We start from the raw sequence: 21731 nt of genomic DNA, 5'->3' as shown, positions 1-21731 counted from the left end.
ATACCAGCGTAACAGAATTTGATATATTTTCTCTCTTGTCACCGTACATACAGTATAGAGGTTTTACCCGCATTCTCCCATATATCTTCTCAGTCCTCCCTTGTTATTTCGGTCTGGAAATCCAGAGCCCACTGGTCCATATATTTATGAGGCGGGGTATCCTTTTTTAAGATTAGGCCCTGGTATGAAGATGATATTAGACCTCATTGATATTCTTTTATTTTGCATAGAATTTCAAATCATGTACAGATGCAGCTTCCAGTATTAGATCACTTGCCTTGGAAAATCTTGGGCAATCTTCCAATAAACTGCAACATTTCTGTGAGATTTCTGCAGCCAGACTAATGGCCCATCGGATTAACACAGCGGGGAGTCCCTCCAGTCCCATTCAAACTTAATAGGACTGCACGGACCCCTGCTGTGTTAATCCGATGGGTCACTAGTAATCTCACAGAAATGTTGAGGCATTTACTTGAGATGCCTCAGTTTTTACCCAGGCAAGTGATCGAATACTGGTGGCTGCATCTGTATATCTAGGAAATTCCTCATCATTAAAGCCCTGATACACAAAATGTCAGCTCAACTTGGGATAGACAGTACTTTCTCATCAGTGCCTCAAATGTCATTATCTTATCTTTTTCTAGCAAATCTCCTACATCCAGAATCCCTCTATAACTCCAAATTTCAAACCCTGTCAATGAAGACCCAGGATAAACCCTGAATTACTGAACAGAGGCATGAGCCTAGGAGGGGTTAACATAAGCTTATACTTCTTTTTTGCCATCTGCCAGACTTTCAGAGTAAATCCAATTACTGCCGTCTCAGGCTGTCTCCAAAGCCCAGTCCCAGGGCCCGACCATAGTAAAGAAGACAGAACAACCGGCTTTTTAAGTGAGCTCTCCAAATCCACCCAGGCATAGAGCCCTCTCGGAGCATGCAAATAAACCATTTGTTTCATATCTTGTGGTACTGAGCCTGTGGAAATTGAGTCCTTGAATATGAAATATAATGGTTTGGCTATTACTGAACTTAACTCCTTGAGAACTCTTGGATGTATGCCATCGAGGCCAGGTGCCTTATTTACTTATTTTTTTTTTTGATTGAACCACTGATTGAGCTACCTGTGCTCATGCGGAAATATGTTTAAAACCTGGACTGTTAGGGGACCTTAAAGACTCTCAAAATACTCCAAAAGGAATGCATATACTGTATTAGTTATTTATTTCACCGACCCATTCATGAGTACAGGTAATAACACTTAATCAACACGATCCTGAAAATCTATATGCAATAAATATACTACTGTGGTCAGTCACGCCTACCAAGTTCGAGTCTGAATTTAATACAGTATACAATTCACACTTTGTACGAGGTGTCTCACTTGTCTGAATCCTATTGTTTTCCCAGTGGGAACGGCTGTTCAATTTAAAGTTGGACAAGTTCAGATTAGTAACTCAAAACCAACCCAAATCAGCATACAAAATATCCATTCCCTTAGAGTGGAATCCCCCTTACCTGGAGATTAAATAGTCAACTCTAGTTTGATAACTTCAGTGGAAATCCTTTAAAGAAGACATGTCGATCAAATGGGGTAATGAAGGACCATCTTGTCCCTATTTGTAATCCACAGTTTGTACAAGTGCAACACACACTCCCATCAAAGTCCCCAAGTATTTAAAAAAAACATATCTGATAATGGGCTACTATAGTTCACAGGCCAATCAAAAGGGATTTAAAGGAACCATCGTGTTCCTATTTGTCTGTGCAAGTGAAAAACAAATTCCATCAAGGTAACAAAGGGTATCAAGGGACACCTTGTCCCTATTTGTAATTCATAGTGTTAAAATATGTGGTCACGGTTTAATCTTTTATCCCGACAGAAAATATGTGGGACCAACTAATCCGACATCAGGAAATGTATTGTGGAAATCTGTATAATGAATCCCGTATGGTCTAAAAGGACCTCTTTGTCCCTATTTGTACTCCACATTACTTATTTTGCTTCCAATTACAGTATAGGCTATGTAAATGCTGGATACACAAACAAAGATTAACCACTCATAGCTCAAATACTTGCCTCAAAAATATATTGAGCTTCTAGTCCCATGATATGTTTGATATAATATATGATATAGTAAAGTCTGGGTATATTCAAGTTTAGAATACAGGTATATAAAGTTTCTGGTACAATCACGATGGTTGAATGGTGGAGATAAAGACTAACAGAGCTTGTAACGGAATATTTGTGAACAACTGGTGGGGGTGTGCACTGCAGAGGAGAAGTAAATTACCTCTGGAGCCCCCAATCTATATGGAAGTTCTAAATCCATCTCTGCAAAGTCACGGTTCAGTGTGTAGCTGCTTGCAGTGAAACACCGTCTCCCTGTAACCGGATGATGCGTGTTCTGTGTACTGTAGCCTGCAGAGCTGTTTAGCGTCACACCAATCGGAAGGCAGGATGCAGAAAAGTAACTGAAGATTGGTTGAACAGCAACCCAGCAAAAAAGCACTAATCAACTCACCAGGTAAATATAAAAATAAAAAAGTTTATTTGGCTACATATTAAAAAACAAAAAACATACTAGGAACAAAACAGGAGAAATTCTCCTCCCACGCATTTCACGCTAACAGTTCTTCCTCAAGGAGTCTCCTTGACACCCAGAGACTGTTATTGCAAAAAGAAACACAATGGATCTTTTTTCTGGGGATTATGGCCCCTAGAGGCATGAATAAAGAGCTTGAATTGAGCTGCTTTTTAAAAAGGGTTTATATTTGTATCCTGTTGATTGTCTGGTCGGTGAGTATACACACACATAACGCTTTGATTGCTTCGCCTGTCTCTGTAGTCCTGTCTATGGATATACTGTATTTGCACTGTTGCTCTTTTTTATGACTTTTGTGACCTAATGCCCTTTGTTCAACATTGACATTGACAGGAAGTGCTGTGATCCATCCTTGAACTGCGGTTGTCTCCACCCATCTCTATCCCTGGACACTGGTTTTGGCTCAGTCTGTAGCATATAGATGTAGCTGAGCCCCCTCTTACCTCCGATGCAGGGAGGGAAGCTGCTGGGGTGATCGGAGCCGCCGGAGCTCCGCGCCAATTGGGAGGTGGGGGAGGCCATTTTGCGCATTTCTTATGCACAGAACGGAGGTGGCGCATGCGCAGTAGTGTTAGTGCTGTGGCCGTCTTAGAATGGCTGCCACATAGGGTACTGTGGGACTACAAGTCCCAGCATCCTCTGGGGGGAGGGAAACCCACATGAGGCGCCCCAGCCTATAGGGCTTCTGCAGAGAGGAGATACAGGATATCCTCTGGGAAAGGAGCCAGCGTGCTCAGTCAGGCGGAGGGCAGCAAGAGGGTAGGTAGTGTTCAGGAAGCAGTGCTTCCCTGGTCTAGGCCTAGTCTTGCCCCTTAGGCCTCAGCTTAGTCCCTGAGTCACCACAGCTGAGTTTTGCAGGGAAGCCCCCAGAGAAGGACAAGTCCCCTTTAGATCTATAGTAGTGCTGATACACAGGTGACCGGACGGCCACATTGTGCCCAGTAGTCTGGGACCAAGCCACAGGCCACAGAAACATTGTGTGACACCCTCCAGCTGGTGATCGCACCTCACACAGCGGATCAGGACTCATAAGGAGAGAGGGGATTGTTGGACTGATACTTTCTTTCATCAAGCTGCACCTGGATACGGGAGTGCTCAGGAAGGTATAAGTGCACCAACGGTTCACAGGGGTAGCACTACCTTATACATTGGGTGGGATTGACATTAGGAAGGACACCAGGGTTATTGGTGCCACTGCACCCTCCATACTTTGGGGGGACCATAAAGTGTTGGGGTATTGGTCTTTACTGTGGGTTACAGTTATATTGTTGTTATATGTGTGTTCAGTGTATACTCGTTATATACCTTGTGTGTATTCATTACTGTATCAATTCCTGTGAGGGATTATCCCGTCAACGCTGGGATTCCTCAGAGGTGGAGGCACAGCACTATACTGTAGGAGAAATAGCTCACCCCTGGCTTCCAGTGGCGGAGGCTTAGGAATCCTGTGAGCAACAGTTATAGCAGCACGCATAATCATCCGCGTAGTTTCCCATAGGCATAGGGAAAGGGGAATACATAAGGATGAAAGACATGGAAACAGCAGGCTCCCCTGATAGTCAAAAGTTCTCGTACATACATTACGTCGCTCACAGTTTGTATATAGTTTATTAAGTAGACAGTGGCACCATGAATGTGTTTAGGCTATTTTAAGAGTATTTAGATAGTGTTTTGACTTTGTTTTAAACTAATTTTGTGGCTCCCTTTGCCTTCTATACCCCATGGAGGAGCTGCTGTTGATGGCTACATTAATCATGCAAGATTCATTACCCTGGCTCATTGACTTATTTTTCCTGTCATCACCTTGACAACGGAGGACGCCTATAGTTACAGATGCAGCGGCCATTATTTTAACAAATCATGCGGTGTATACCTCGGAATACCCATGTCATGGCGCGGGATTTCTTCCAACCGTACCACCTTAAGACGCGAGTGCAGGCAAGTGCATAAAATGGCATTTTAGTGTTCTGACTTTTAAACACCTGAAATTGACACAGTTGCACAGTTGCACAGTACTGTACACATTGCAATTCATTCATTTCATTGCATTAAATTGCACTCAATCCATGAAATTCAAACAAAGCAACCGCGATAAACATGTGTGCCTGGGGCGATTGACCGCGTTCATACCGCATGGATTACAGCAGTACACACAAAATTGCGCCGTGATTTGTTAAAATAATGCCCGCTGCACCTGTAAATCAGCTAGCACATGCTCATAGGCGTATGCGCGCGCGCACAGTGACTCCATTAGAATGTCGGTGCAGAACCGGAGTGGTCTGTGCACATGCGCATTATAATGCAGAATATGTTTACCACTTCTTCCGCATGGGGGCAGTTCCTATGTGACGCAGGACTGAACACCAGTGGAGGCAGCAGAGTCCCAAGTCTGCCTACCAGTGACGTCATACATCGATGCATACTTCAGCATGGATTAGAGAGCAGCTCCAGCAGCAGCCCCTCTTCAGCAGCACCAGTTGGATTCACAGAGAGATTGATCGGAGGACAGTGCAGTTGGATTAGTCCAGAAACAAGTGTAGTATACATAGGGCCTCATGCAGAGAGCATAGAATTTTAAAAATGGCGAATTTCATAAAAAGTAGCTTTTTTGGAGAGTTTTATTCTCCATATGCAGAAAAGTGCGAATTCTGCTATGTTTAACATGGATGCGTGTGGCGAGTTTAAATTGGCGAGATGCGCGCTTCAGAAACGTGTAAAAACAAATTCGCGCCTTTTTTTTCCCCTTTACTATAGGCGGCGAGCGCCATCTTGCCATATTTTCGTGGCGCGGCAAAAATGCGAGAATCGCGCCTTTTTTTGGCGCGAACAGCCGCTACTTGCCGTTCGCACCTCTCTGCATTCGGAGAGTTTTAAAAATGGCGCGATTGAGGTTCTCGCCAGCCGCGAGGCGAGTTTTAAACATAGAAATAAAAAAATGGCGCGTTTTTCGCAACTCGCCATTTTATGCCGTTTTCTGAGGGAAATTGAACAAAAAATGGCGAGTTTTGAAATAACGATGCTCTCTGCATGAGGCCCACAGTGTCTTCTCCTGTTGAATTAGGACATTTCTCTGCTTTAGCACCTTTTGCCTTAGCATTTATTCTGTGTACATATTATTGTTCGCTGATCTCATTTGGGTTTATTATTGTACTTGGGGCACAGGGTATAGGGTAAAGGGAAGTACCTTTGGTCCTCCTGACCTTAGCGAACGGATATGAGGAATGTGTCATTACCACGAAACGTTGCCCCCCTATTATCCCTTTCCCCTTTTTCTTTCCCCCTCCCCCTTGTGGTGTTTCCTTGTCCTTCCCTTCCCCTGTGTTTTCCGCTTGAACCTAGAGAGTTTTGTTCACTATAATTGTCAGTTTGCTGCTCACGTGGATGACACTGTTCCTAAGTTTTGTTCTTGTGCTTTCATGATTAAATATTTCTATTTTGGCATATTCCTAGCTTTTTGATAATCTGTGTATGGTCGGTGAGTGCTGGGAACCCATCCCCCTTTTTCCTTAACAAACTTGTGATATTTCAGACAATATTTTTTAATTAAACTGACAGGAGAGTGGGCAAATAGCCAGTGCTGTTGTTTTCATGTGTTTTTCACTTGGTATTGTAGCAAATGTACTCATTTGAAAGTGAAAACAGGGAGCTTGTAAAAAGGAAAGGAGAAATCAAGTGTTTTGAGCCTTTTCACAGCTTGTGTACCATGAAAGAAATGATTGACAGAGGAGGGAAAGAAATGTAAAGCTTGTAACACTGTTTGATCTGTTTTTCAAGGGACTGTGAAGCTGTAATTTCAGCATCTTTGTTCACTGGAAAAGATTCCTAAAAATAGGATAGCACAGGTGATGATGCTTTTGTCAAATTCTTCCATATCTCTTTGGTAGATGAATCACATTTCTACCAAACAGAAACAAACAATAAATGAACAGACACTGTTCCCTGACCTTTAATGCTTGATCTCCACTACCTGGCTTTGGATACAGTTGGCTATTCACTATGTATCCCATAAGAATTGCCTTTGGCATGAATCCCAGTTAGCTATTTTTAATTAGTAAATATATTTGTAGCTGTGAGTATTAAATTGCTCATTGCTGTTTAAAATGAAATTGATGCAGTGAATTGAATTAAGATGAATGCTTGTTTGTGTGCTTCATTTTAGGGAGAACATTGGATCTTATAGAGCAAAAATGTTGATTACTTAGTTGAATTATTAGTTGGATTGTAATATTAATTTGCAATGATTAATTCTTCATTTAAAGAGCAAACAGAAAGTTAGAGTAAATATCAGTCAGGAATAATGCTTTCAGACTCGGATTAGCGTACTGGGGAACCAGCATCAGATGCACCCTCAAGGTTCCACTGTGAAGGTGAGACTTATACTCCTCGTTACACTCGGGAGAGCAAACGAACAAATTGTCTCGCAGTTGGCTCCATAAAAATGTTCAAGAATTTTGGTAGCATCTAGAAAGAAAGTCAGAAAGAAGAGATAAAATGAAAGATACTGTAAGTAGGGGACAACAGATGGCTATTTCCAGTGTGAAATAGCAGAAAGACAATCAGCGACTTGTAACTAGATGTCTAAAGTTATCTCAGGGGTTGAAAAAAAGGATAGATATGGAGGAATACGGGTAGGGAGTACCCTCGTTCAGCCGTTGTGTAGGTGCAACAATTTAAGAGAGGGAGAGCGGTGCAATGATGGACAAAGGATTTTTACACAAACCAAGAAAGAAGGTCCCAGACTAAATTGCACTCCAGCTCTCAAGTGATGAATGATATTGTACAAAGATAACAATATAATTTTATTAATCTCAAATAAAATAAAGCTCCTATATCGCCAGCGGCGATATACTGTAGGTTGGTAAACCAACAGAGAAATAAACAATGGGGCCTAAAAACCTTTTTATATTGGTGGGATCTTATGGAATAATGCCCCTCTTCTCAATGTAGAAATGACTGACAAGAGGGTCTGTATAAATACCAACGGTTTGAAACTCTGCATTGTGTGTTTAATATACACTAGTAGTGTCCAGGCTTCTTGTGGTAGGAAAAACGAAATACTTAGTATCAAGGTGGTTCATTATATTCTCTCGCCATTAGGTGGTGAGGTATAGGCTAGACTAGTATCTCGGGAGTCCCACATTCAGTATGCCCCCTACCAACGCACAGAGGTACATGCGATAGATACAGAGTTTCAGAGGATTAACTCTCGCTCCCGTTTACCTTTGTACTCAGGAAAATTCACAGCCTGTTACTGGGGGCTGTATTGATACATAATGGCCATTAATAATGTAAAACTATGGTCAAAACCCTTACTATTGATGCTGACTTGTTAGGTAGCTTGGGTATGTATATCAGGAATAAAGTTGGCCCATGAGTATATATCGGGTGCCGCAAACACTTTCATATACAGTATGTCCCTTAGTGTAGATAGAGTATGCCCCAATAATGGGGTGACCGATAGTCGGATCACCAAGGTAGTTAATGAATGGTACCCCCTTAAATATAGGGGAGATATGTTATTCCGTGCTAGCGACTATGGGATCAGTAAAATGCCTGAGGCCATATGACAGATGGATATACATACAGAGTGAAGCCTACCACTAATCAGCAGCAAGTAAGTATCCATCTGTAAGGATCCGTCATTCACGCCCTCCCCAGTGCACTCATTACCTGCCAAGATCTGCGACCAGGCCTCCTGACTCTTCTGCCTCCTGCAGCGCATCTTGCAGACCGGCGAATGCTAGCGCTCTTTCTTGGGGCGTGCACGGACCGCACTCGGCACTAAATGCCATTCCTGCTGGTCCCACCTCCCGGTTTCGCTCGCTCAGTGACATCATGGCCATGCGGCACGCGCCCGCTATGCACGGCACGCGCGCAGATGCTTCCTCACTCCTCTGTCTAAAGCTGTCTCCCTCAGCCAACCAGACCTCGGCAAGTATCACTGACCATCCATACCTCTCCTACCCAGACCCGGCTACCTCGATCTATCTACACTCCAGACGCGCCTGCGCAGCTGTGGGTTGGTGTTTAACAAATCCCCACCTCGGCCTCGCGGTCACACCTTGTTTGTGGTGAGCGCATTGTTACAGTATGCCCATCCCTACAAACATGGATCCCGCTGAGGTGGGGTGAGTCTTGAGCATGCATGTCAGCATGTTTTCGAAGATAGAGAAATATTTAGAGCAGAACGATTGATGCATGGACCTATTCCAAGAGAATCTCCATTCTCTCATGGTCCTGGCGCAGGCCCCTCCTCCTGCTCTTGCCCCTTTGGGTCCTGCTGCCACTATGTCTTCTCTTATGCCTATGACCCTGACATCTGAACCCTGACTTTCGACACCCAATTGTGTCCCCACGGATGCCGAGGATTTCTTAATCAATGCTTTATTCAGTTCCAAATTATGCCTTCTCGTTTTCCTTCTCAAATATCCAAGGTAGCGTATATCATTTCACTACTCACCGATGATGCCCTGGCCTGGGCTTACCCCATCTGGGAGCAAAGATCGGACCTTACTGAGGACATAGGACAATTCGCCAGGGAATTCCGCAGAGTCTTTGACACACCTGGTTACAAGGTAACGGCTGCTTCCTCTCTTTTCCACATTTCCCAGGGAAACCGTCCTGTCACTAAATACGCTCTTGAGTTCTGTACTATCGCTGCTGAAACCGGTTAGAACAACAAGTCCCTTTCAGCTTCCTTCTGGCAAGGCCTCTCTGAGACATTGAAGGATGAACTCGCTGCACAAGAGCGTCATACTGATCTTGTGGAGCTGATCGAAGCTCCTCCTGTGGTTTTTACCATATCAGCTTGTTGGCTATACGTGATATAGCCCTGCTTCAGTTTTCTAAGTTTCTTAGAAACCACTTCATTGTGTTGACATATTTACACTATGTAGATTTTGTTTTTATTTTTAAGGTACAACCGCTCCCCTGGTTTTCCTGTGCATAATGTTTCTGCACTGGCCTTTGTGGATTCCGGGTCGGGAGGTAATTTTGTAAATCAAGGTTTCGCCGAAAGGTATAAGACCCCCTTGTTCACAAGAGTTGCCCAGTGGGATTGGAAGCCATTGATGCTCGACCTCTGCAACCAGCATTTTTCTCCCTACAGACCATCCTCCTTCATGTTCTTACTGGTGAGGATCATACAGAGGAGACTCAGTTCGATGCCATCCACACCCCTTCGGTGGACGTGATTCCTTGTCTCACATGGCTGCAACTTCACAATCCACGCATCAATTGGTTTGGCAAGGAACCTGTCATGTGGAGCCCCCTCTGCTCCAAGAACTGTACGGTGTCCTCCAAAAGCATCTATGGGGTCACTACTCCCAAAGATGTAAAGGTAAAACTTCCTGAGGGCTACGCTGAATTTTGCCATGTATTTGATAAAGCCAGATCTGAGGTCTTACCACTGCATCGTCTGTTTGATTGTCCTATTTGTTTACTTCCTGGCTCGGTACCTCCCAGGGGAACTTTACATCCACTTTCTCTCCCCGAGACTAAAGTATGAGGGAGTATATCCATGAAAATTTACAACAGGGTTTTATTCGTGAATCTTCTTCCCCAGCCGGTGCAAGTTTCTTTTTTGTGAAGAAAAAGGATGGATCACTATGACCCTGTATTGACTACAGAGGTCTTAACAAGATCACCATTAAAAAACGCTATCCCTTACCATTGATTCCAGAACTCTTCGATCGCCTCCAAGGAGCCAATCTTTTCCAAATTGTAACTTCGTGGGGCCTATAATTTGGTAAGGATTCACCAAGGCGAAGAATGAAAAACGGCTTTCAATACTTGTGACGGCCACTATGAATACCTCTTCATGCACTTCGTTCTCTGTAATGTCCCTGCCGTCTTTCAAGACTTTGTGAATGAGATTTTCAGAGATCTGCTCAATCAATTTGTGGTAATTTATCTGGGCAGCATAATGATCTTTTCTAAATCCTCACAGGAACATGTCAGCCATGTTAAACAGGTACTTCTACACCTACGGGGAAATCATTTGTTTGTCAAGCTGGAAAAATGTCACTTCCATCAAACTTCCACAGCCTTCCTGGGATATACAGTTGTGTGAAAAAGAAAGTACACCCTCTTTGAATTCTATGGTTTTACATATCAGGACATAATAACAATCATCTGTTCCTTAGCAGGTCTAAAAATTAGGTAAATACAACCTCAGATGAACAACAACAACACATGAAATGTTACACCGTGTCATGATTTATTTAACAAAAACAAAGCCAAAAAAGATGATGATGGTGACATCTGATGTGTCACATTGTGTACTGTTTTTGTAGCCAACAACAATGAGGGTGTAGTTGGTTGTGGGCTTGCGTGATTTCGTTTTACTTTAAAATATAGCATATACTGTATGGGCAAGTCAGAGTCACTTTTGCTCCTACTAGGAGGAGTACTAGGGCTAATCGTTTTGTGGCTAAAGCGATTGCTGCCTGTTTCTCACAAAGTGATTGATTATTCATGCTACCATCTTGTTTTATTTGTTGGGAGCCTATTCTAGCTCTCATGAAATGCATATACGGCATGGCAAGTGAGGCCTTAACTCCCGAATATGAAAGAAATGTCCCTGGGCTTTATAGTGTTCAAAAAGAAGCTATGAAGGCAGAGGGTGCTGAGAGTAACCACTAAATACTATCTGTCATTAAAACCTCAATCTACTGTTGCTACCTACACTTGCCCAGTGAAGCAGCTTTGCAAAATCTGGAAGCCTGGAAAGACTAATAGGATATTTGCCCTAGAGAAGTTACAAGAAAAGATTAAGGTCTCATTGAGCTCTAAAGGAAATGCCAACTATAATATAGAGGTACAGAAAATAAAAGAAACAGAGTCTCCATTCAATTGACAAAGAGATAAAAGCTTGAAATTATCCAAGTGTAACCCCCAACATTAAGTTACTTAGAGAATGAAGCAGAAGACAATATGTAAGATTTTAATGCAAAGATTGGTTCCCAGCAGAAATACAAAAATCAGTGAATAAGCATGCTTATGGCAACAGGAATTCATGTGATGACAAATTGGTAAATGTTACATAATGTGAACATTTCTACATCATGAATTCATCCTTTAAGAAGAATCCAAATAAACAAATGGACATGGAATGGGCCCAGTGTAATCAAGAATGAAACGGAGTACTGTACCGAGTATTGTAGCTAACAAGAATAATGTGATGAAAGACTGCACCAGTTGTAACTGTTTTCACACACACACACTGCTCACTGATTTGTTTTGTGTAAATTATTGTCTGCATATACATGTCTCATCATTTACACATTAATTAATAACCCCCCTATATCATAACTCAGGTTTGGCAAAAGCTTTATGGAGACAAAATAAGAAAGGAATAACAAATGATGACACAATTAGTGTGTTTCATTGCAAATCTATGCCCAATATCTGCACTGAATGTTATTTAAAATACAAGAACAGGTACCCAAGTGCTTTAGTATTTAAGGAAAATATAAATATGCAAAGAAGTGTGGCACATGTATGTCATCATATTAAGATACTGCATATAAAACTGGAGTAGCCTAATTGCACCGAGAAAAGTTCCTGAACGTTAACACCAAACAATGTTGGGTATAAAGGCAAAAAGAAAACCATAAAAATAGTTAAAAATAAAAAGTTAAGTCTCAAGAGTCATAGAAATATGAAAGGTATAATCGTAGGTAGTACTATTGGTGTTAGGTGCAATTCTCTTCAAAAAGGTGTTTCCAAACCTCTTGCAATCTGAAGACCCTAGAAAAACAGGGGAGAGAGTACACAAAAATACCACAATAGTGCAGTATCAAGGTTGAACATCAAATGATTAAAATATAAATAAAAGAATGACAAAAAAATGGATATATAAGGCAGTAATTGTGTTGCAATTACCACAACGAGTCTTTAGATTTGCATGTACTGTAAGCAACAATGTTGCAATTATCAAACAGAGGGGGCGATGCACTAAGCTCCGTGCTTTTGCGTCTGTTTGAAATTAAAAATCACGTCCGATACAAAGTGAAGCCGGAGATGCGATTCACTAAGGCCTTGAGGCCATTTTCTCTCGGACGGGCCAAAAACTGGCTTATCGTACGTGCAAGCTTTTTCCCCCTGCTAGCATTTTTAAACTTTACATACGCTAGGAAAAAAAGCCGCTTGGAACATTTGCATGGAGATTTGCCATCTCCATGCAAGGCTGTTACAGGCGATCATACACAAACCAAATACATTTTAATAATAGTGTACATGAGCAGGGGGTCTCCAGAGCTGAACCGCATTGGTTTCGTGTCCGGGGACCCCTACTTCAGGAGATACAAGCCCCGTTAAGGGGTGCCGGTATCCCCTGCACTTTGAAAGCTTCCTTGTCACGTGACCGGGACATTTACATTCTACAGGGGATACCGGCACTCCATAACTCATGAAGTAGGGGGTCCCCGAGGCTGAAACCAATACAGGTCAGCTCTGGAGACCCCCTACACATCTACACTACTGTCAAAACACACACAACAATAAACATAAATTCATTATCATAGCGGCTATCCGCTATGGTAAAAAGCTGCATTAATGTATATTTTAATAATAGTGTGCGAGAGCAGGGGGTCCCCTGAGCTGAACCGCATTGATTTCTGCCTCAGAGACCCCCTGCTTTCCAAGTTACAGGCCCCGGTATGGGGCATCGGAGGCCAATCTCCCTGCCAACTTTATAGCGTCCAAGACCCAACGTGGGCTATATAAAGATGACGGCGACACTGGCACCGATGCCCCAAACCGGGGCCTGTAACTCGGAAAGCAGGGGGTCCCTGAGCCACAAATCAATGCGGTTCAGCTCAGGAGATCCCCTGCTCCCGCACACTATTAATAAAAATACATTAAAGCAGCTTGTGAAGCATGTGGACGGAAAAGATGTCTTACATGTAAACATCTAGTTGCCGGGGATAAATTCTGCTCTTTCTCAATCCAGAGAGAACATGAGGTTAAGGGCAGAATCAATTGTCTTTCCACCTTCGTAATATATCTCATATCGTGTTCTTGTGGTCCCCAATATATAGGGAGGACCACTCGTCCTATGAGTACTAGGTTCCTAGAGCACAGACGCAATGTCATCAATGGGAATCTAGCTCATAGTCTTTCTAAACATTTTTCATCTTGCCATAATAAAGATCCTGCATGTCTAACCATCAGGGGGTTAGAATGTGTGTCATTGTCTCTAATTGGGGGGGGGGCATAGATTCAGGAGGTTATTTCTTAGAGAGACCTTCTGGATATATACATTGGACACTCTGTCCCCCAAGGGGTTCAATGAGCACATAGATACGAGTACGTTGGCTTAACATCATCCTGGCCCCCTGTGTTCATGTGTTGACTGCATCATTCTTTTGTTCATGTAAAGAGCTCAAAGTTTTTTAAATGATATTTTCAAGCAATATTTTAGAAATATATATATTTAAAATCATTGGTCCATCTCCAAGTATTTTATGTATCAATCTATAACACCCCCCACATTGACTGCATATTCGTATGTATAGTTATAAATGATAAAATATATAAAAATTGCGGTTTACTATGTTATTAATGTGTGATTTTTATATATGATGGAGGGGTTTCCTACGTATTTATAGATGGTTAAAAATCCATTGGAAAATAAATATTCTAGATGGTTGGACATACATTCAAATATACTTTTGGTTTATTTCTTTTTTTTTCTCTGTAGTTGCTATCTGCACGGCATATGAAATATCGTTTGTCAAAGGTTTACTGTATTTTGCCTTGAATGTAGATCAGGCTATATTTGAAAGGCCCTAACAACATATCTACATTACCGTGTGGACACTATTTTATGTCAATTGTTATAGCATATATGTAATATTTATTTTATACATATATATTTTATATACACACTTTTAATTGAATGTTTATTATTTATTATTTTTTAAACCATGTTTTTAAACCATCATTATATTTTAAACATTTATTCTTCATGTATAATTTGCACATCTTTTATCATCATATACTGTAGTATGTTTTTTACAATTATCACTTTATGTATTTTTCATGTAATTGTCATTCCCATTGTTTCTTAAACTCATGTTCTTTTCCACCCTTTCCCCCCACCCAGCCCCAAGAAGTTAATTATTTAATATTACCCATGTGCCTTGAAGCATCTAATTAAGTATTTAGCTATATATGTGGTTCTCCAGCAGTTTATTGTTACCCCTGAGGAAGTCGCATGCAGCGACGAAACTCGTAGGGAAAGAGTCAATATATGGACTTTAATATATCAGAAGTATATTCGATATTACTTTGGCGCTTGTACACCATTCCATTCCTGTATTGGAGCATTGCACAGTGTGCATATTGAACTGTGACTGGATCCTGTGCTACTACCCGGTGACCAGCTATCGCAAGACTTGAATACCAGGAAGAGATTGAGTGCGTACGCACGTTCCTGGCGTCCGCAACGGGAGCTTACCAGACCAGCTGCACGTGGATCGGCACACGGATGGAATAACGGGTGATGTGCCAAGATCGTTTTAATCACTGCTTATTACCTATCTATCTATTGTAAGTGTCCGTAATCTAGCAGCATTTATCAATAAATTATTTACTCACAGTTTTATACAATGGGAGCCGCGCTGTCTTCTTTTTGTTTCTTATATATATATATATATATATATTATAATATATATATATGCATGATTAACCAATATACAAAGAAATGATTAAGGATATACATGCCGAAATACAAATATCTCCAAATATGAAACAGCACCAAGCCAAATCAATATCTAAGACATGCAAATAAAAACAATCAATTTGACAATGTGTACATGATACAATTAATCTGTGCATCATGTATACTTTGCCAAGCAATGGTCAAAATCAAATAAACTATTCCAAACAAGATACTGTACAAACCAATCATTAAATACAAACAAAGCAAATCAACAAATTAAATTACCATCAATGAATTCATCCAATCTCAAGTCAATTACAATCAAAATCAATTACACAGTTCAAATCCTAAAAACAAACCATGCTGAAAAATAATCTATGTCAAAGTAACCACCATGTGACTAAATCTAACTTCCAAAAATAAGCCAATTAAATCATCTATTGCAAACAGCCTTTAAAATAACCTTAGAAAAAATAACATGTACATTACCCACTAGATTATAAAAGCTATAGGCCCATCTCGCTTATTAATACAGATATAAAAATCTACGCCAAATTGATTGCCAACAGATTAGTCAGATCCTACCTAGACTGATACACCCAGATCAAGTCGGATTCATTAAAGATAGGCAAGCGGGAGACAACATTCGACGAATCATTGATCTGCTAGAAATAGCCAATTCACAAAAAGTACAAGTTATGGTGTTAAGTCTAGATGCAGAAAAAGCCTTCGATAGGATCGACTGGGCATACCTAAAGGCTACGCTTGGAGCATTTGGTTTCGAGAATAAATTAATATCCGCTATTATGGCTCTGTATGCTGGGCCGACAGCTAAAGTTATACACCAAGGTTTCCCATCGGATCTATTTAAGATTAAGAGTGGTACGAGACAGGGCTGCCCCCTCTCGCCTCTACTCTTTGCCATGTGTATGGAACCTTTAGCGGCTCAAGTTAGAGATAACCCGGATATTTCAGGACTCAAATTAGATGATCAATCCCATAAAATAGCTCTATACGCAGATGATGTCCTAATGGTTCTGTCAAAACCGCTCACCTCTCTCCCTAATCTTTTCAACTTATTAGATCGGTTCAACAAAATTTCAGGGTTCAAAATTAACCAATCAAAATCAGAGGCCTTGAATGTCACTATACCAAAATCAGACGAAAAACTAATTTCCCTAAATTTAAATTTCCGTTGGCAGCATACAGCAATCAAATACCTAGGGGTATTTATCACTAGCAATTTTAAATCAATCTATAAAACAAATTATCCCAAATTAATCAAAACACTGAAGGAGGATATAAGGCGTTGGGCGAAATTCAATACTGTATCTCATGGATAGGCAAAATATTTAGTGTAAAAATGAAAATTCTCCCATGCATCTTATATTTGTTCCAAACGCTCCCAGTACCGTTGAATCTGAAAGACATTAGCGAGTTACTGTTACGCCGGTGCTGCCCGCAGACCAGACCCGTCCCCTGAGCTGAAGGGGGAAGTGGTAATACACGCACACGCAGCAAAAGGAGCGTGTCCGGAGTGTGGTATGAAGCGTTGCCAGACCAGGTGTAGTAAGGTAGACAATACTTGCCGGTACCGGTTGTAGAGATAGAGTGAAGGATGCCTTGCTGAAGTCAGGGAGTGGAGAGTGGAGATAGGTCGTAGTCCAAGCCGTGTTCAAGGGGTTACCAGCGTTGTCCAAGGAGTGCCGAGATTAAGAGCCAGAGGGTGTAGTCGTACAAGCTGCGTCAGAACCTGTGAAAACACTGAGAGAATCCAGAAGTACTTCCATACAGAGACTATGTCGAGCAAAGACTGAGAGCAGAGAGGAGCTAGAAAAAGCAGGAAGGTCCAATTAGGAATGGAGGCGGGACAGGAAGAGCTGCAGGGAGACACTGCAGATTGGTGCAGGCATAACAGGCCAGGTGAGTCTAATTGGTAACCTGAGTATGCCCGTGCAGTGTGCGGGGGCGGAGCCTGAGGTCCAGGGGACGGGAATAAGAGTGTGCAGACTGAGCGTGCTCCGTAACTCGTGTACGCGCATGAACCGAGCCAGTGGATGGTGCAGGTGTGCGTGCAGGAGGGCGTGGGCGCGCCCGGCGCTGAGCAAAGGAATCGCCGAGGGGAGTGATCCCGTGACGGCGGCAGGGGTGGGGAGCCGTGGAGGCCGGTAAGGCAGGATTGTTTTGTGTGTCCAGGGGCACCCTGCGGGGAGGGAGTGCTCTGTGTGGGGAGCGTGGAGAACGCCGATTCCTGACAGTACCCCCCTCTTCAGGAACGGCCTCAGGACGGTCCAAGAACGTTTTCTCTGGAAACTTTTTCCTGAAGGACTTAAGAAGGGCCGGGGCATTAAAGTCCTTTGAAGGTACCCAGGATCTCTCTTCAGGGCCAAAGCCCTTCCACTGCAGCAAGAACTGGAGCTGACTCCTGGATAGGCGAGAATCCAAAAGAGAGTGAACTTCGTATTCCTCGTTATTTTGTACAGTAATGGGATCCGGTTGACGAGTCTGATCCGGAAAGAAGTGACTGGAGATGAATGGTTTTAAGAGGGACACATGAAAGACATTGGGAATCTTCATACTGGGTGGTAGTTGGAGCCGGAATGCCACGGGATTGATTTGTTCACAAATAGGGAAGGGACCCAGGAACTTAGGTGCCAGTTTAGGAGATGGTACCTTGAGGTGGATATTCCTAGATGATAGCCATACCAAATCCCCTGGTTTGTAACTGGGCGCCGAACGACGACAACGATCGGCCTGTAGTTTCGATCTGCGGGAGGAGTTGAGAAGGGTAGACTGAATCCTGGACCATGCGGTTTGGAGGGAAGAAATGCGTTCATCTACGGCTGGTACTCCAGAAGGAATGTTGGGGATGGGAAGACAGGGAGGGTGGAACCCATAATTTATAAAGAAGGGCGACTCCCGGGTGGACTCGTTTTTGGCAGAATTGATGGCATACTCTGCCCAAGAGAGGAGTTGAGCCCAATCATCCTGGAAAAATGATATGAAACATCTCAGGTACTTCTCCAGGGATTGATTGATTCTCTCCGTTTGTCCATTGGACTGAGGATGATAGGCGGAAGAGAAAGAAGAAGAGATGCCCAATCTCTTCGTGAAAGCTCTCCAAAATTTGGATACGAACTGAGAACCTCTGTCAGAAACAATGGACGAAGGGATCCCATGAATCCGGAAAATCTGCTCCGTAAAGATATCAGCAAGGGCGGGGGAGGTGGATAATCCTTTAAGTGGAATGAAATGGGACATCTTCGAGAACCTGTCCTCGACCACTAAGATAGTGTTCATTCCTCTGGACCTGGGCAACTCCACGATGAAGTCCATTGAAATGTGGGACCAGGGGCGGTCGGGAACTGGAAGGGGTAACAGAAAACCCTGAGGCTTTTTTTTTTTTAACTTAATTTTTTTATTGAATCAAAACAGCATAAAATACATTACAGAATACTTTTGTCTTGTATGTAAACAATATTTTAACAACTGTGTAATTAGCAACGAGGTCCTACTGTGCTTCGGGACCCGGGTATTTTGGTGTGGACAATATAGTCCAAGCTGTCTCTTCATAATTGGACAAACAGACACTTATAACTCAACTTAAAAGGGGAGACAATACACACTCACAAAAAAAAAAAATTAAGGAAAAAGGGAGGGGAGGTCAGGGAGGGGAGAGGGGTAGGTTGGGGGTGAGGTAGGGGGAGTGCGTTGGTAGTAGATGTAACACGAGGCCCCGTGCCAAGCATCTCAGGTGCTTGCAAGTTGAGTCGTCTCTCACATTCCTGACATTATAACGCTGCTATATAGGTTCTTGGGGGTATATAATACTTCCTGGGAGTTCCTCCCAAGGAGAACGCATCTACTGCTATCAGAGCCATATTGAGGACCTCTCAATCCCCGGGATATCTGTCTGTGCCAGCCAAGGCGTCCAGACTTTTAGAAAATTGTCACCAGTATCGTTAACTAAACTCGTTAACTTTTCCATCTGGCAAATGAACCAAATTCGATTCCGAATCTTTGGGATGGTTGAGATATCAGATTGTTTCCATAATGCTGCGATCTCGCACCACGTTGCAATTGCAAAATGGGCAATTAGTTTGTTATGTGCTTTGGACAGGCCCGTTAATGGCCTGTTCAGGAGGAACAACCACGGGTCTGGGGGAATGGTGAGATCAAACAGTCTCTGTATCCAATGTCTAATCGCCTCCCAGAGTGGAGAGATCCGTGGGCAAGACCACAGCATATGTAACAGGTCGGCTGTTCCTCCGCACTGGCGGGGGCACAGGGGGGAGGAACCCGGCACAAACCTTGATAATTTCAGTAGGGTGAGGTACCATCGCATTAGGACTTTATATGCGTTCTCCTTGAGCGTGGTGCATATGGAGCTCTTCGCTGTGGCCATAAATATAGCGCTCCATTCTTCATCCTCTAAGTTTTCTCCCAGATCTGTTTCCCATTGAGATCGGAATGAGGGTATCTGCTGCTCATGTTCACCAGAACTGATCACTTCTCTGTATAGCTGAGATGTAAGTCCCTTCGTGTCGGTCTCAGCCAGACAGAGCTTTTCGAAAGATGTTAATAGGGGGTATGGGGCAAATTTGTTATAAAATGCCCTGATCTGGAGGTATCTAAAGAATTCTGAGTGGGGGATCTCTTTTTCTTCCCTGATATGGTCGAATGTTTTGATTTTTCTGTCATAACCCTCCAGAGCTCTAATCCGATTGTAGCCCCTCTGTCTCCAGATTGAGATATTCCTAACTGACAGACCCGGAGCGAAATCAGGATTATTCCAGATGGGTGTCACCATGGAATGTTTTGTCGTGAGGGAATGCCGAATTTTCGTAGACTCCCAAATTGACACTGAGTTGGTCACTGAGGATAGCGGCATGGCGGTGAATTTTCGCGCCGTTTTAGGTAACCAAATTAAGCTGCTCAGTTCCAGAGGTGCACATACAGCATTTTCTAATTCCACCCATCTCTTTAACTTTGGGTTAGATTGCCATTGTACAATCTGACTTAATTGCGCCGCCTTGTAATATGATACCAGGCAGGGTACTGCTAGGCCGCCCGCCACCACAGATCTTTTCATATTTAATTTACTTACTCTCGGTTTTTTACCTCCCCAGATAAATTTGGAGATTTCAGATTGGAGTGAGTGCAAGTCCCTCCATCTGAGTGGCACTGGAAGAGTTTGGAAGAGGTATAATATAGGGGGGAGTAAATTCATTTTGACACTATGGATACGTCCAATCCAGGATATCCTTTTGGATGTCCACTTCCGTAAATCAGATTTTAAGGTCCGAATCAAGTTGGGGTAATTTGCATTGTACACGTCTTTTACAGTTTTGGTGATGTGGACACCCAGGTATTTTATGTGGTTTTGTTGCCAGTTAAATTTGAAATTCAATTTTAGTAATTTCTCCATGTGTCTAGGGAGGTTGATGTTGAGGGCTTCCGACTTGGATTGATTGATTTTGAAGCCGGAGACCTTAGAGAATCGATCTAGTAGGTCGAATAGGTTTGGTAGGGAAGTAAGGGTTTTGTGATAATCAAGAGGATGTCATCCGCATACAGGGCCGCTTTATGGGTCTGGGAGTATGCGTTTAACCCTGAGATGTCTGGGTTTCCTCTGATTTGCGCCGCCAGTGGTTCGATACATAGGGCAAATAAAAGTGGGGATAATGGGCAGCCCTGTCTCGTGCCACTCTTTATTTGGAAGGGCAGAGAGGGGTAGCCTTGGTGTATGACCCTGGCGGTGGGGTTAGAGTACAGCGACAGAATCGCTTCGCTCACCCGATCTCCAAAGCCAAATGTCGCAAGCGTCTCTTTTAAATATGGCCAGTCTATCCTATCGAAAGCTTTTTCTGCATCTAGACTTAACAACATGCTTTGAGTTGTCTTACTATTTGCCAAATCCAACAGATCAATAAATCATCGTGTATTATCCGATGCTTGCCGGCCCTTGATAAATCCGACATGATCTGGGTGTATAAGTCTGGGTAGGATGAGACTAAGTCTATTGGCCAATAATTTAGCATATAATTTAACATCAGTGTTAATTAATGATATAGGCCGGTAACTTTTGCAATCTAGTGGGTCTTTCCCAGTTTTATGAATTAGTGATATTGACGCCTTTAACATATCCTTGGGGATGGGGGCTCCCGCTAAAATAGCGTTAAACATGCGGAGCAACCTTGGGGCAAGTAGATCTATACATTTCTTATAGTAAAGCCCTGAGAATCCATCTGGCCCAGGGGCCTTTGATGGCTTCAGTTCTTTAATGGCCTGAGATAGTTCTTCAATAGTGAAGTCAGCATTCAAAGCTGCTCTATCTGTGTCCGTTAATCTCCCTAGTTTCGAGCTGGTTAAGAAATCTCTTAGGGCACCGCTCGTTGTAGAGTTATGTGCCACTTTTTCACCATTATACAGTGTTTCATAGAAGGAGCCGAATTCGTTTA

This window comes from Ascaphus truei, chromosome 3 (genome assembly GCF_040206685.1).
Source record: "Ascaphus truei isolate aAscTru1 chromosome 3, aAscTru1.hap1, whole genome shotgun sequence".
In the NCBI taxonomy this organism is placed as follows: Eukaryota; Metazoa; Chordata; class Amphibia; order Anura; family Ascaphidae; genus Ascaphus; species Ascaphus truei.
This window is presented reverse-complemented; position numbering follows the sequence as displayed.